The sequence below is a fragment of the Phalacrocorax carbo genome, chromosome 1, assembly GCF_963921805.1.
Source record: "Phalacrocorax carbo chromosome 1, bPhaCar2.1, whole genome shotgun sequence".
NCBI classification, from domain to species: domain Eukaryota; kingdom Metazoa; phylum Chordata; class Aves; order Suliformes; family Phalacrocoracidae; genus Phalacrocorax; species Phalacrocorax carbo.
In genome coordinates, this window is record NC_087513.1 from 114982011 (window position 1) to 114996916 (window position 14906).

General features: G+C 46.3%; 1 protein-coding gene across 7 annotated transcripts in view; it reads right to left on the minus strand.

Moving 5' to 3' along the window:
• TIAM1 (TIAM Rac1 associated GEF 1) overlaps window positions 1-14906 on the minus strand; it is a 193767-nt gene that overhangs the window by 69103 nt on the left and 109758 nt on the right. The window lies entirely within an intron of this gene.

The following is a 14906-nucleotide window of genomic DNA, read 5'->3' on the forward strand; positions in this document are numbered from 1 at the left end:
CTGCCAAAATACTGCAACGACAGCAGAGCTTTCCTGGTTCCCAAGAACTTGCAGCTGAAGGATCACAAGAGACAAGGATATGGTCAGCTTGAGCACGACAGGAAACAACATGACCAAATTCAGGTTTCAATGGCTTAGTGGCTCAGCCTGCCCCCTGCCACAAGGCTAGTGCCCAAGGCTGGCTAACCACTACCACCTCAGCACCCAAAGGCATCTGTGGCAGTTTTTGAAGGAGGGCAAATAAAGGCCAAGCCCTGTAAGTGGAGAGAAATATCTTATGTGAAGTACTTGGGAGAAGAGGGAACCAGGGAAGATGATGCAAAGAGGTGAGAAATATGGTGAAAGCAACAGGGATTTCAGCCTCTAGGTCTGCTGCAAGAGTAGCTGGTGCTTGATTTACAAGTTTAATAACAACAAGGAGACTCTGAGAAGAGGTGGCAGAATGCAGTATTTATTTTGAGAGAAACCTAGCTTCTAGGTATTGGTTCAAGCACCAGTTTTCTATGCATCCAAGAGCAGCTCTGCAGAAACCAAGAAACCCTCCACGGAACTCTGAAACCTTCCTCCTGTGGAGCAAGAGCTGGATGAGAAAGCCTTAGGGGGAGGGGAGGGGTGTTGCTGAATTTGACTAACTTTTAAGGCTTTAATTTATAACGGATGGGCTCGTTCTTTATAAACGCTACATCTCAAGGGAGACTTGGAGTCCAGCTGGAAGAATAAGTGCTTCCTTCCCCACTCAATGAGCACAGTTATCCTAGTCAGTCTGGCTATTTAATGCAACACAGTGACAGACAAGCTGTTCTGGACGGGCCAATATTCCGCTACCCCACCGCATGTGAACGAGCTGAGCAGGGCTTCCTGGAAGTGCAGTCATCTACCCGTACAGAGCAGTTTTCACAAGCACACATTTTTTCCTGCTATTCCAATACGCTTGCATTTTGGAAGCCACTTATCTTGCCATTTCTTGCAACACTGCAAAGGAGAGAGATCTGGAGAGGGAAACTGGTGCTGCTCAGAAACCGGTCTTTACAAAACACTGCTGTGAGTGAGTTTTTGCACGCTATCACGAAAAGCTGGATGGTGCAACTTCTGATGACAGTGCTCCACCTGACACCCTGTGTGTCAGGGAGCCAGGACTGGCATGGCCGCTCAACACTCGTGTGCCTCAGGCACTGCCTCTCTGCTAACACAGCCACATCGGTGTAAAACTAGAGCGCCAAAGAACTGGGCGGATCCCCCATGTTCACTGGGATCATTATTCCCATAGAATGATCAGGGTTTACATTTGTTTTCTGGGCCCTTCTTCCTCTGTAACTTTTTTACAGGGAAAAAGTGTGCCACTCAGATAATATAAACAAATCTGCATACTGAAGTGAACGCTGAGTAATGGTGGCAACAAAAATTATTTGAGGTTTTGAGATTTTTATTTTAGGTTAATGATTTAATAAATATACAGTCTGGCTCATAATTATTTTAGCCATGCTATACAAAAGTATAGACTTAATTCCAAAATTTTAGCTGATGTAACTTTTAGGAAGCGTGCTCATGCTTTAATTAGAATTAGTCAGTTTAAAAAAATAAAGGGCTGCTACAACAGACCACCAACTTGCGGGAGATCGGATCTGTAATTTTGCCAGCCAGTGTAAGCATAAAACTTTCTTTGTGCTTTTTAGCAGATGGAGTACTTTTTCAAAAACAGAAGTGCACCCAGAGGTGTTCACGCACAGCGCTGCAGTGCAGGCTCTCAAGGTTCCTCATGCCCCAGTGTGACTCAGCCTTCTCGTGTAACCTTGATGAGACACAGCATTAATCACCTCAGTTTCCCCACCCGTAAATGGGGGATTACACTCCATAACTGATAATGGACATAACGGCTTAGTATTTATTAAAAAAATGAAAGGATGGAAAACTCAGAGTGAATGTTATGTATGCTCATGAGCTTAAATTGTAGCACATTTTGCAAACATCTTTATAATCTTTCCCACAATGCAAGTGATAGGCTGGATGGGTCAAAAGATCTTTTCAGCATAATACTGCAGCCCTGCCCCTAATCTCCCTCTGCTCCCTGCACTCCCTTTTCCTCTCCTCAATATCCCATATCAAAGACTGCTTGCCAACCCATGCAAGCCCTTTGGTAGGAGGAGGGTCTGAGCATACAGAGGTCAGAATGGTTCAAAACCTACACCCTGCTAATATTGTTCACGCTCATGAATTATGAAACGTAGCATTGAGTGAGCTTAGTACTTTCGGAAGTCTGCTGTGTGAGAAGATTGGTCTCGGGGTTAGTAGGGTTAAGAGCATTCATTGCACAGGTCTCTGACTTCTGAGCTCCTGCTGCAATGTCAGCTCGTTCTCATCAGAGGGTATGAAAAGCTCTCAAGAAGCAGCCAGCATCTGCTCTAGCCATCTTGCAGTGCTATAATCCGCACACTGAAGCGCATTCAATGAGGAGTTCAGCAGAAAGTACAGAGGTTTAGTATTGTTCTTCCACAGAAATGTGCTGAGGCCGAAGGGGTAACACTCCCAAGCCAAGCAACAAACCGTAGCAGGGTTTGATGAACACATCACTGGGGCACGGAACTACTCCTGCAAATTTTCAAATGACGATGCTGAAAATTAAGCATCCCAGCTCACACCGTGAGCAGCCCAGCTCCCCGCTGACGTGATCGATGTGGATACACCGGCTCCTAGCTTTAGACTCCAGCATTCAAAATACTGACACAGCCAGCAGAGGCTACTGCCCAGACACGAAGCAAACGTTGTGTAACCTCGATGAGAGCTGTGTAAAACTTACATTTTCTGCTCAGGTTCTCAAAGGGCCCCACGGGCAAGAGCAATACCCCTCTCCTCCAAGGAAGACTTACTACCAACCCAGGTCCATGACAGGATGCGTCACAGAGGCTTGCTAATGAAACAAGCATTTTACTCCTCAGCAGAAGGAGTTACCAGGCAAAGACTCTTGAGGCCAAGAGTGAACTATAGAGATGGCTCAGTCTTCACCCCTCTGACTCTTGCCCATCATCCTTGCGGCTCTCCACCAGGATGCCAATGGCATGTGTCAGGCACATCGTGGGAGCTGGGAGACAGCTGAAGACTGCAGAATGCACGTTTCAGAAGCCTGCAGTTTTGGACATTATACACACATTATAACAAATCACCACCACATTTATCTGGACTTTTAATTGTTACCATCAAGGGGCTCTGTTTTATTTCACTGGTTAAAAACCCCAAAACTGTCATTCAGCTCTGTGTAAGATTCAGGGCACCACACCTGATATTTTGCACTTCGCAAAATATTTTGTATTTTCAGGCTGGCAAACAGCTGTCCCCACACAGGGGAATATTTTTGCCTGGGGACACCATCTTAGGAACCAAATGCGAGACTGGAACTAAAATCTGTGCTGCCCCGCTTAGCCTCCCCACTGGTGTTTACCTAGCTTCCGGCCTGGGAGGACAAGAGGGCAAAGCAAGAGGGAGGTGGAAATCATTAAATTGGTCACACCAAGTAGAAAGCATGTAGCAAAGAAAAGAAAGCATATTTCCTCTAAGACAGAGAGATGGGGGAAGTCACGGGAATAGCAGTTCTCGGCATTTCACAAACACACAGGTCTCAGTCCATAGAGACAATAAACTGAATAAATAGGGGAGCTTTGTCCCTTCGATTTAAGATTGCTCAATGGAAAGCAGGGAAAAAGTTGCATGAAGACCACTGGCTGAAGAAGGGAACTAAACAGGCTCTAGTGACTGTGCTGCACTATGCAAGTGGTTTAGTGGGGAGACAGTAAGTAGTAGCACAGCCTCCACCAGGATCTGGGATCCCTGCTACTGCTGAAGACGACAGAGGAGCAGCACCGTTTCTTACACTGGCAATGCTACTGTATCGGTTGTAAACGCCCAGGGTTTACGAAAAGAGTTTCAGCAGACAGTAATGTGGGGAAAAAGAAGGGAAAGGTGGAATGCCCTACACCAGAGAGATGCACCACAGAATGAGAAACCAGAGACAGACTGAATGGTGCTGTTGTTACCAACAAGAACACAGTGAGGCCCAGCAAGCAGGCCACATGCCAGGACAGCAACAAAGTGCTAATAGCATTCAAGTGTAATGAAATGGAACTATCATGGCCCCATCAAATTCAGAGAACAATTTAACTGATGAACCAATGGGGTAAAGTATTAGTGGAAGTATTAGCAACCCACTTAAATATATGGTTTTTTCCTCACATAAACACTGGGTTTCACACAAAGCAAACCAGTGGCGAATAAAACTGTAATGCAAGGTACACCAAACTTATGTAGCTGGTGCTGTAGCTTTTGCATACTCACATGATACTCATACCTCTGCATGTTTGCTATAACCACACTTGCTAAAAAATTCTTGCTAGATTTAGAAGATACACAGAAAAAAGCCTTTTGCTTTAGAAAAAACATCTACCTTCAGCTAGCGAGGATCAGGCAAAACATTCTGGGGCAGGCTCCAACTGTCTTTGTCCCCTTGTTGAACACATTTGGTACTGGCCTCTGTTAGCAAGAGACCACTGGATGGGATAAGCCATGCCCGACTCTCTGGCTCATGACTGGACACATGCAGAACGCTTACAGCAACGATGCACTCACCAAGCTTCCCACCAACACCACTGTTACAGACACTGTTACAATGGCTTGGTGAATCACTTTCTCCTGCTTGACTGACAGCAGTGATTCATGGGCACTTTAGGCACATGGGACTGATTTAGTAGGAAAGCTCTTACTTCCCTAATATAAACAGTTCCTTATGTGGATAATATGTCTTTCTAAATTAACCATTAGATTGAAAGAACTCCTTACTAAAAGGCAACTGAGTGGGTTTTTTCCTTGGAAGGGGCTCCCTCTAAGAGAACACAAATGCTCTGTTCCCCCTCCTGTTTAGCAACAGAGCAGTAAGGTGTTCACGTTCAGCAACATCCTGAAATTGCACATAACCTGTCTGGTTGCTTGTTAGGCAAGCACCACAGAATATATTTAAATGCGTAAGCAGCCTGATGGTTTGCATGCTTTTATGTGCCTAGTGTCTCTTTGAAGCTCCTGTGTAGAAAAAGATTGGCCTGATAAGTGTTTTTCCTTTCTTTTCAGTACTGACTCTACCAACATTTGGTGGTCAAGATGGTCTGTTAAGGTACAACTTGCTCCAAATCAAAATGAAGTCCTTTCTCCAGAGTAACTTTAACACCTGGTAATGAACACATTAGAAGGCTTATCTATCTTGAGAAGAGTCAACACATTCCAAGAAGCAAAGACAAATCATAAGTTGCAATGAAATGGTTTTAAACCTGCAATGAAGAAACATAAAAGCAACTCCAGAGCTCGTCTGTCTCAGAGGAATACAGTTTTGAAGACTGTTACAAACATACTGAATTGCATCCTTGTAATTCACTGTAGAGTCAGAGGCATTATAATAATGACATGAAAGATATCCGCCACCACAGCAATGAACAAAGCCCCTCAACCAGATACTGGGAGCTGATACGAAAGGCTTTGAAGGGTATCTACAGGCCTACACGAAACAGGACAGTACTATATGAGAACTAGCCAGGATGCACTGGATTAACAGCAGGCTTTGGAGAACTAAAATGACAGCCACAAACCAACATGGGCCAACTACAGTTTTCTGTTGGATTGGCTGGGTCTTGTTTATACCCCCTAGGAAGGATCCCAAGTCCAACGAGGTACAGTTACACACCAAGTGCAATTCGTATGCGGATACCAGACTGAGATGCTGGGTTTGTTACCTTTGGGAACTCAAAGAGATCAGATACTGATATGTACGAGCAGCTTTGGTTCCTGCTTCTGTGCACTCACTGCACTGGTGCACCAGCTCTTCAGACATCTGAAAGAGTCGAAATTAAAAACAAAAAAAACCCAAAACCCTTATATGTGTTATTAAAGCTGCTTGCTCAGAGTGGTTTAACAAGCAAGTAGGTTTTGACCATGGTTCTCTGAGATCCAATTTACTCTCAACAAAAAGTCCAGACCTCTAGATATTTCTCCTAGCACTAAGCTTCACTCTTATTATGAAAGGATGAATCACAGTCACAGGTTTCTGGGCAATAATCCCTGGGAAAGTCTTAAGGCATGGATTTCAATGGATTTTGGATGCAGAATTCCTTTGTGATCTTGCCTCGGTGAAGGCTGTACAGTGTAATTTGGCACCTTGGAAAGACAGACAAGGTACTGGCTGCCAGGCACTCAGAAGATGCTCAAATATGGGAAGGAGATGTGCATACACTTTGCTTCTGTGGGACAGGCAGGTAGCAAAACACTAATGTATCAAGCATCCATCAAACCCATTTCCTTTGCAGGCAACTCTGACGGATATGTATGGCTGTTAGCTCAGTATTACCTCACGGCTCCTTTGCTCCATGTTAAGCTATCACGTTAGCTTGGTGCCTCTAACACAGGGGTTGGGAACATTTTTGGTTCACTGACTCCCCAGACATTTTCCAGCTAATATTTGGGCCCTTCCAGAAAGTTCATCTCTGATGACCACCGTGCTTCCCCAAGGAGCCTGGTTTTCTTAGGTGACTTAGATGACTTAAAGACAAGTTAAGGACCCACAGGGACTCCCGCAGCAGTCAGGGAAATAGAGCCCTGGAGGCCCTGTCACTTGTGAGACAGAGAATGTTGAAAATGAAACTATCATCTCCCATAAAGCTGCAGGGAAATACACAGGACAGCTTTACACTTCTCTTGAAGGTACTGTGCAGAGGTCTTCACCGTCTCAGGACAGTTGTGGCATCAGTTTGCGATCTGTTCATATTCAGAAAGCTAGTTTTGCATCCCTAAAAGCTAAAGTATTGGGTAAAGGGAAGGGGGAGGATGTTTTGATTTTGCTTTTTCTTTGGCAGCAGGCTGGCCAACTTGGTGTGGTGGGCTGGACTCGGGGGGCAGGGTCCAAAGTGGCACTGCTAATGCCATCACATCCACCAGGGGAATAAGCCAGGCCAACCACCGCAGCAACAAAGGTGCCTTAGCTGTCTCACGAAGTTACAATCAGAAGACCAACCACCAGAAGACCAAGGGTGTGCATATCTATAGTGGGTCCTCGTGCACCCCTCCAGGGATACCTGTGTGCTCAATTACCTCCCTGAAATACCTGTACACCAACGCATGCAGCACGGGGAATGAACAGGAGGAACTAAAGGTCTGTGTGCGGTTGCAGGGCCACAACCTCATTGCAATCACAGAGACAGGGTGGGATAGCTCCCATGACTGCAATGCTGCCATGGATGGCTACAGGCTTTTTAGGAAAGACAGGCCAACAAGGTGAGGTGGGGGAGTTGCTCTTCATGTGAGGGAGCAACTGGAATGTATCGAGCTCTGCCTGGGGGTGGAGGAAGAACAAGTTGAGAGCTTATGGGTAAAAATTAAGGGGCAGGCATATATGGGTGACACTGCTGTGGGTATTTGCTACAGGCCACCTGATCAGGAAGAGGAGGTCAGTGAGGCCTTCTACAGACAGCTGGAAGTAGCCTCACAATCGCAGGCCCTGGTTCTCATGGGGTCTTAAACCACCCTGATTATTTGCTGGAAAAGCAACACAGTGAGGTGCATGCAATCCAGGAGGTTCCTGCAGAGCATCGGGGGTAACTTTTTGATGCAGGTGGTGGAGGAGCCAACAAGGCAAGATGTACTGCTGGACCTTATCCTAACAAAAAACCAGGAGGTCTGGCTGAGGATGTGAGGGTTGGGGGTAGCCTTGGTTGCAGTGACCGTGAGATGGTGGAGTTGAGGATCCTGCATGGTAGAAGCAGGGCAACAAGTAGGATTACAACCCTGGACTTCAGAAGAGCTAACTTTGGCCTCTTCAAAGTCCTGCTCAGAGGAACCCCATGGATTAGGGCTCTAGAAGGTAGTGGGGTCCAAGAGAGCTGGTCGATACTCAAGTACCACTTCTTCCAAGCTCAAGACTGGTGCATCCCTAGGAGGAAGAAGTCAAGCAAAGGAGCCAGGAGACCTGCATGGATGCACAAAGAGCTTCTAGAAAATCTAAAATGGAAGGAGGAGGTTTACAGGATGTGGAAAAAGAGACTGGCCACTTGGGAGGAATATAGGAACATTGTCAGGGTATGCAGAGATGCAACGAGGAAGGCCAAGGCCCACTTGGGACTAAATCTGGCAAGGGGTGTCAGGGATAATGAGAAGGGCTTCTTCAAATATATCAGTAGTAAAAGAAAGACTGGGAAACTGAGGGCCTGCTGCTGAATGAGGTGGGGGCCCTGGCGATGCAGGATGTAGAGAAGGCAGAGTTACTGAATGCCTTATTTGCTTCTGTCTTCACTGCTAAGGCTGGCCCTCAGGCACCCCAGCCCCCAGAGGTGAGAGGGAAAATCTGGAGAAAGGAAGGCTTCCCCTTGGTTGAGGAGGACTGGGTCAGAGATCACCTAGGCAAACTGGATCCTCACAAATCCATGGGCCCTGACAGGATGCACCCATGAGTGCTGAGGGAGCTGGCGGATGCTGTCACTAAACCACTCTCCATCATCTTTGAAAGGTCATGGAGGACAGGAGAGGTGCCCAAGGACTGGAGGACAGCAAATGTCACTCCAGTCTTCAAAAAGGGCAAGAAGGAGGATCTGGGAAACCATAGGCCAGTCAGCCACACCTCCATCCCTGGAAAGGTGATGGAACAGTTCATTCTGGATGTCAACTCCAGGCACGTAGGGGAAAAGAAGGTTATCAGAAGTAGTCAACATGCATTCACCAAGGCAAGATCATGCTTGACCAACCTGACAGCCTTCTATGATGTCGTGACTGGCTGGGTAGATGAAGGGAGAACAGTGGACGTTGTTTACCTTGACTTCAGCAAGGCTTTTGACACTGTCTCCCATAACATCCTCACAGGTAAGCTTAGGAAGTGTGGGTTAGACAGTTGGGCAGTGAGGTGGATTAAGAACTGGCTGAACAGCAGAGCTCAGAGGATCATGATCAATACGGCAGGGTCTGGATGGAGGCCTGTGACTAGCAGTGTTCCCCAGGGGTCTGTGCTGGGTCCAGTCTTGTTCAACATATTCATCAAGGACCTGGATGAAGGGACAGAGTGTACCCTCAGCACGTTTGCAGATGATATCAAGCTGGGAGGAGTGGCTGATACACCAGAAGTCTGTGCTGCCACCCAGCGAGGCCTGGACTGGCTGGAGAGCGGGGCCAGTTTGAGGAAATTCAACAAGAGCAAGTGTAAGGTCCTGCGCCTGGGGAGGAACAACCCCACGTACCAGTACAGGCTGGGGGCTGACCTGCTGGAAAGCGGCTCTGTTGAGAAGGACCTGGAAGTGCTGGTGGACAGCAAGTTGACCCTGAGCCAGCAATGTGCCCTTGTGGCCAAGAAGGCCAACTATATCCTGGGCTGCTTTAAAAGCAGTGTGACCAGCTGGTCAAGGGCAGTTATCCTCACCCTCTACTCCACCCTAGTGAAGCCACATCTGGAATACTATGTCCAGTTCTGGGCCCCCCAGTTCAGCGGAGAGCTACCAAGATGATCAGGGGACTGGAGCATCTCCCTTATGAGGAAAGGCTGAGACACCTGTATTCAGCCTGGAGAAGAGAAGACTGAGGGGGATTTTATCAAGATTAATAAACATCTGAAGGGTGGGTGCCAGGAGGATGGGGGCAGACTCTTTTCAGTGGTGTCCAATGACAGGACAAGGGGCAATGGGCACAAGTTGGAACACAGGAAGTTCCACCTGAATATGAGGAAAAACTTCTTTACTTTGAGGGTGACAGAGCAGTGGAACAGGCTGCCCAGGGAGGCTGTGGAGTCTCCTTCCCTGGAGACATTCAAAACCCGCCTGGATGCCGTCCTGTGCCCCCTGCTCTAGGTGTACCTGCTCAAGCAGGGGGGTTGGATGAGATGATCTCCAAAGGTCCTTTCCAACCCCTACCATTCTGTGATTCTGTAATATAAGAGAAATCCAACCCTGTGAGAGAATGCAGAAAGGACAACAGGGCACTTAACAGGAAACAGCATGAAGCACCACCATGAGACCTGAGCACACCCACTTTTCCCTAGCTTTCACACTAACTTTTGAGGGGTGCAAAAGTGTATAATACCATGAACAAGAATCAACCCATAATCCAGCAAAGCCTCTTGCAGTGTGGTCCCAGCACACAGCTTCTGACACCTGCACAGATCTGGTGTGGATGCCTGTGGGAGGAAGTCTCCGTTCTTGAGTGCTGCAATGTTTAATCCCTCTGTTCCCAAATGATATGCTGAGGACCCCCCAAAACTTCCCTTGCTTTCATCTCAATGGACCACCCAGATGAAGAAAGTTTCTAGAGGGACTGAGCTAACCCCCAGCTAACTCAGGCAGCCTAAATGTGCTCGAGTTAAACAATGGCTACATGCCTAACCATAATCCTCGAAGTAAAATACAGCGTTGGGTTACTTTTTGTTTGCTGGTGCCAAGAAGAGGCACTTCTTGAGAAATGTAACAGAGGGAATAGAAGTGGGAAAGGGGAAAGCTGCTAGAACAGCAGCTTGAAATGAAAACATCATCTGGGAGGTGCTCACCTAAACAATCACCTAACTTAAGGGAGCAGGGAAATGTCAGCCATCTGGGTTGATGACTAGTCACAGGATCACATACCGGAGCTCTCTGAAAAGAAATGTTTCAATGGAGCACTTCACTGGAAAGGATCACTACTGCAAATTGCATCCATCTAAGTAAACACAGCCCAGCAAACAAGCAGCTGGGGCAACCTGGCTGTGATTTTTTCAGTGGAAAGTGCTTGAAACTAAAAACATGCAGTGTATATAGCTTCGCAGAGAATACAATTATTGCCAGTGGTACAAGCACTTCAGATGTATAAATGACAAAGTACTACTGTTTAAAAAAACATGCCTGAATGGAGCTAGATCAGATATCAGGACTGCAGATTTGCTTTCCATTGGCTTCAGACCAAGAGCGAAGGAAGAAAAACAGATTAAGATCTTTGAAAGAGTATCAAAATATTTGCCAGCAAAGACCAAAACACTCATTTTCACATGCTCCTTTCCCTGACAATATTGGGTGCTCTGAAGGGAGTGACTGTTATTTGCTTTAAAATATCCTGAACAGGCAATACCTGATCTAATCTCATCTATCTGGGAAGGGCAGCCTGGTAACAGAGCAGGGAGGACCTCTTGAGTTTGGGTCTGAAGTCTTCTACTCAAGCTTTCCTCCAGGCTCATGCTGAATCCACTGCCAGCTAGCCGGGCTATAAACAGCTCATTTACTCTAGCCATTAAATGGGTCTGGTCATTCAGACCCACTGAGAACTGCCATACTGGCTGCTGCCTGCCCCAGCACCGGCAGCCAGCAGGACCCAAGATGTGGATTCACAAGCAGTTCACACTGGTGCAGCTTGGACTGCCACCAAAACGAGTGGCTACCCCTTCCCCTCCAAGCCCATTTCCACCCCTTCCTTTAACTTGGTCCCCTGCAGCCAAAAACAGAGATGTTTGGTTTTAATAGCATTGTTTGCCTGGAGGCTCAGCAAAGTGACCAGCTGTCCGGCACCTTCCAGTGGGATTCAGCCTCTTGAGTCACCCCAGCCAAACGGTCCGACTCGAGTATCTCCAGCTTTTGGAGATTTTGAGCGCAGCTCAGGCTATATCCGAGACATTGGAAATGACCTGCATCTGAAAGGCACTACCGGGCTGCACGAATGTGGGCTTGTATCAGTGAGATGCACACTACAGCACAAAATCAGTAACATCTTACTTTTAGGCACTTACTGAAGTATGCAATATTAATTATAATTTAATGATACACAACGTTGTCTTTATTTCTTTCCTTGATTCCCTCTGGAGTCAAAAAACTACGATTAAAGGTCAGGGAAAATCTGTTAGGTTGAAAATAGCTGTGTTTTCCAGACTGCAAACTGAGATGTACAGAATGACTTTAATAGGAGCAAAGCTTCAGCTGCTGAAGATACTCTGCCTGGAAAAGCAATGTCCGAGGAGGGCTATAAGAGCAGGCTGTAAGGTCACAAGTGTTATGTAGAGAGTGAACAGGATGCAGTGAAAGCCAGAAGGAGAAAATTATTTCAGAAAAGAGAATTCATGGGGGACAGGTCAACCCAACACTCTTGGATGCATTCCTCACTCAGGAAGACTCAAATCATTAATTTTCTGGGATCAGGAAGAACGCCCTAAAGGAAAGTTCACCCTGTACTCTCCCCGTTCCCTTCTTTTCCTGAGCACTTGGTATTTGGGGAACAAGGTACTGGGCTGGATGGCGCTTTTGTGTGACTAACTCACTGTGCCCCCTTTACATCTTGAGGATATATCCCCTATGCAACAAAAGCATTAAGTTTTACACAACTTAAAAACAAGTATCACCTCTCTGGAGTTTAGCCTTCCTACAGAACACAATGAAACACTATAACCTGTTATAAAATTCCCTGAGATAGTGAAAAAATAACATTGACTGGGAAGATATTCTAATTTTAGACTGGTTTCTGTGTATGTCCTGATCTAATTCCCACAAAAACCTTGGTTTCATCCTCCGCATATCCTGCAAAATTTTTTATATAGGATTTTTTTTTGAGGCTTGAGATCCCAAATTCCTTTAGGCTACCTACAGGGGCCTAAAAATAGTAAAAAACTTGAAAATCAGACAAAAGGGGATTTAATGTGCCAAGGACATAGTCTGGGGCTGGCGCTGAAGGAGGCACAGTTTCCAAGTCAGTTGGGCAGGAAGTTTGTTCACTCTCCCCCTGGTCAGCTTCAGAACAAACACTGGACTGAAGATGCTGTAAAAAAGCTTTGACATCTTCTTGCTGCTCCTTCTCAAAAGTTACGTAAAAAACCTGGACTGCACCATTGTAACACTCACATTGGAACTGAGCTTTCCAGAAGAAATCACAGACTAGGCTATAAAACTCAGAAAGAAATGAGTCACCCTTCTCATACATGAGTGGCTGACCACACGGAAACACTTTGGCCATTGTGTCTCCGTGGATTTTAATGCACACAGGAGTCACACCATGCTCTAAATACTGCTCGTAAAACAGCATCGCTCACCCAGAAAAGACAGTCAATCCATAGCTTCACACCTCCTAGGGACTACTCTTAATGCCTTCTCTACAAAACAAATACCAGCACCGGAAGCTCATGGAGGTCTCCAGCTTTGGTGGCCACTCTCATCACCATCTTGACCATCATGAAAACCAGAAGGGGAGAAGTAGGGACTGCAGGCCTGGAGCCAGCTTCAGGTAGGGCTGGTTCATGCTGATCCAGTGTAGATGCCAATGAACAGACATGCTGCTGGCACCACAGCCTGGTAAGCCAATTTTGCCACGTGACCAGAATATCTTCTGTATGTGCAGGACGTCTTCTCCTGACTACCCCTGTAGTGGACTTTGAAATGTCAAAAGAGGTTCATGCCCTAAGCAAGGCTGTATCCCCCCATTTGATGGTCTAGAGAAAAGAGCAGTCAGAAATTATCCACAGAGGGGGAACATGGAATAAGGAGGTGGCAAGATGGGATTGGAAGTGGCACAAAACCATATCTCAAGGTTTCCATTCCCTAATTCCTCTCCTGAAACTTCAATTAGGGCTTGTAACAGCAGGGGAGCACGTGGCTACATTTGTCTCTGAACATCCACCAGGAGGAGAAGGAGAAGGAGGAGGAGGAGGGAGTCTCCTGCAGGCAGATGTTTAGCTACAAGCAGGACACAACAGGGCCATTTCACAAAATATGGATCCCAACAGGCAGGATGTAGGATCCTGGGGATCTCTCAACCCACAGTCAGAGCAAGCTGCATCCAACCGGAGCTTGTCTCCCTTCAAGCAAAAATGGGTGAAAATGTCAGCCAATTAAGCTTTTTCCACCTACATCACATCAGCTCCAAAAGCCAAACAGGATCCCAGCAGAGCTCTCCGGGAAGTCTCGCTTCAGCAGATCTGAACCCTTAATGTTAAGATGTTACGAAAACAAAACTGCTGCGTGGGTGCCCCAAAGCCACCCTGTGAATATTAATCACTTGCGCATATTGAATATAATTGTATCTCCACTATTAAAAAGCTCTCCTCAATTAGTGAAAGTGACTCCCACAGTTCAATTTATGGTTTAAATTTGGAAGGGAGAGGTTTTCTGTTCTTTTTCTTTCTTCTTTAATGTACACCACGTATTTGTAAAGAACCCATGTATAAGGCATTATAACAAAACACGTAGGGCTGTGATTCTGTCATCTCATTTCTGTGATACATTCAATGATGCATTTTCCCAGGAGCAGTGGTGAGCACACCACAAAAATTACTGCTACTGACAACTTCTAATAAATTTAACCTGTATAGAACAATGATGTACATATAGTTGAACATGCATGTAACAGTGGCTGGATTCAGGAATCAAACACACAGGCACAAGCCCATTGCTGTGGTCTCAGACTTACCCTGTGCTCAGCACCTCCTGCTTTCAGGGACCTCTTTGGGAACTAGACTAGTCAAAAGCTACCTACAAGTAGCCATCAGGACCTTTTGGCATTTCTAGCACCAGGACAGGTAAGAATAAAAAGTCATGCAAATATCCCAGCTACAACTTTCCAAAAACTGGAAAAAAAAACTCACTGGCAAATAAAAAAACAAATTCTTGTAAGGATGGGCAACAGTAATCTGGGCAGAAATCTCACTCCTGGCTATGAGGCTCAATTAGGTGACTGCCAACAAGGGAGCTACCTCTGCACTGTTAACACAGGGACAGTGACAGGTCCCTGGCCTGGAGGTCAAGAGGGAAAACCGTCCAACTCCATATTACACTCAGCCCTGGGTCACCTCTGTGTGGTGCCCCTGTGGCCCTAAAACATAACTATTATTTTGTGGGATCGGGATGGGGGGAGGCAGTTCAAAAGGCAGGAAAAAAACAGCAAAGTTTTGCCTCATTCTGATA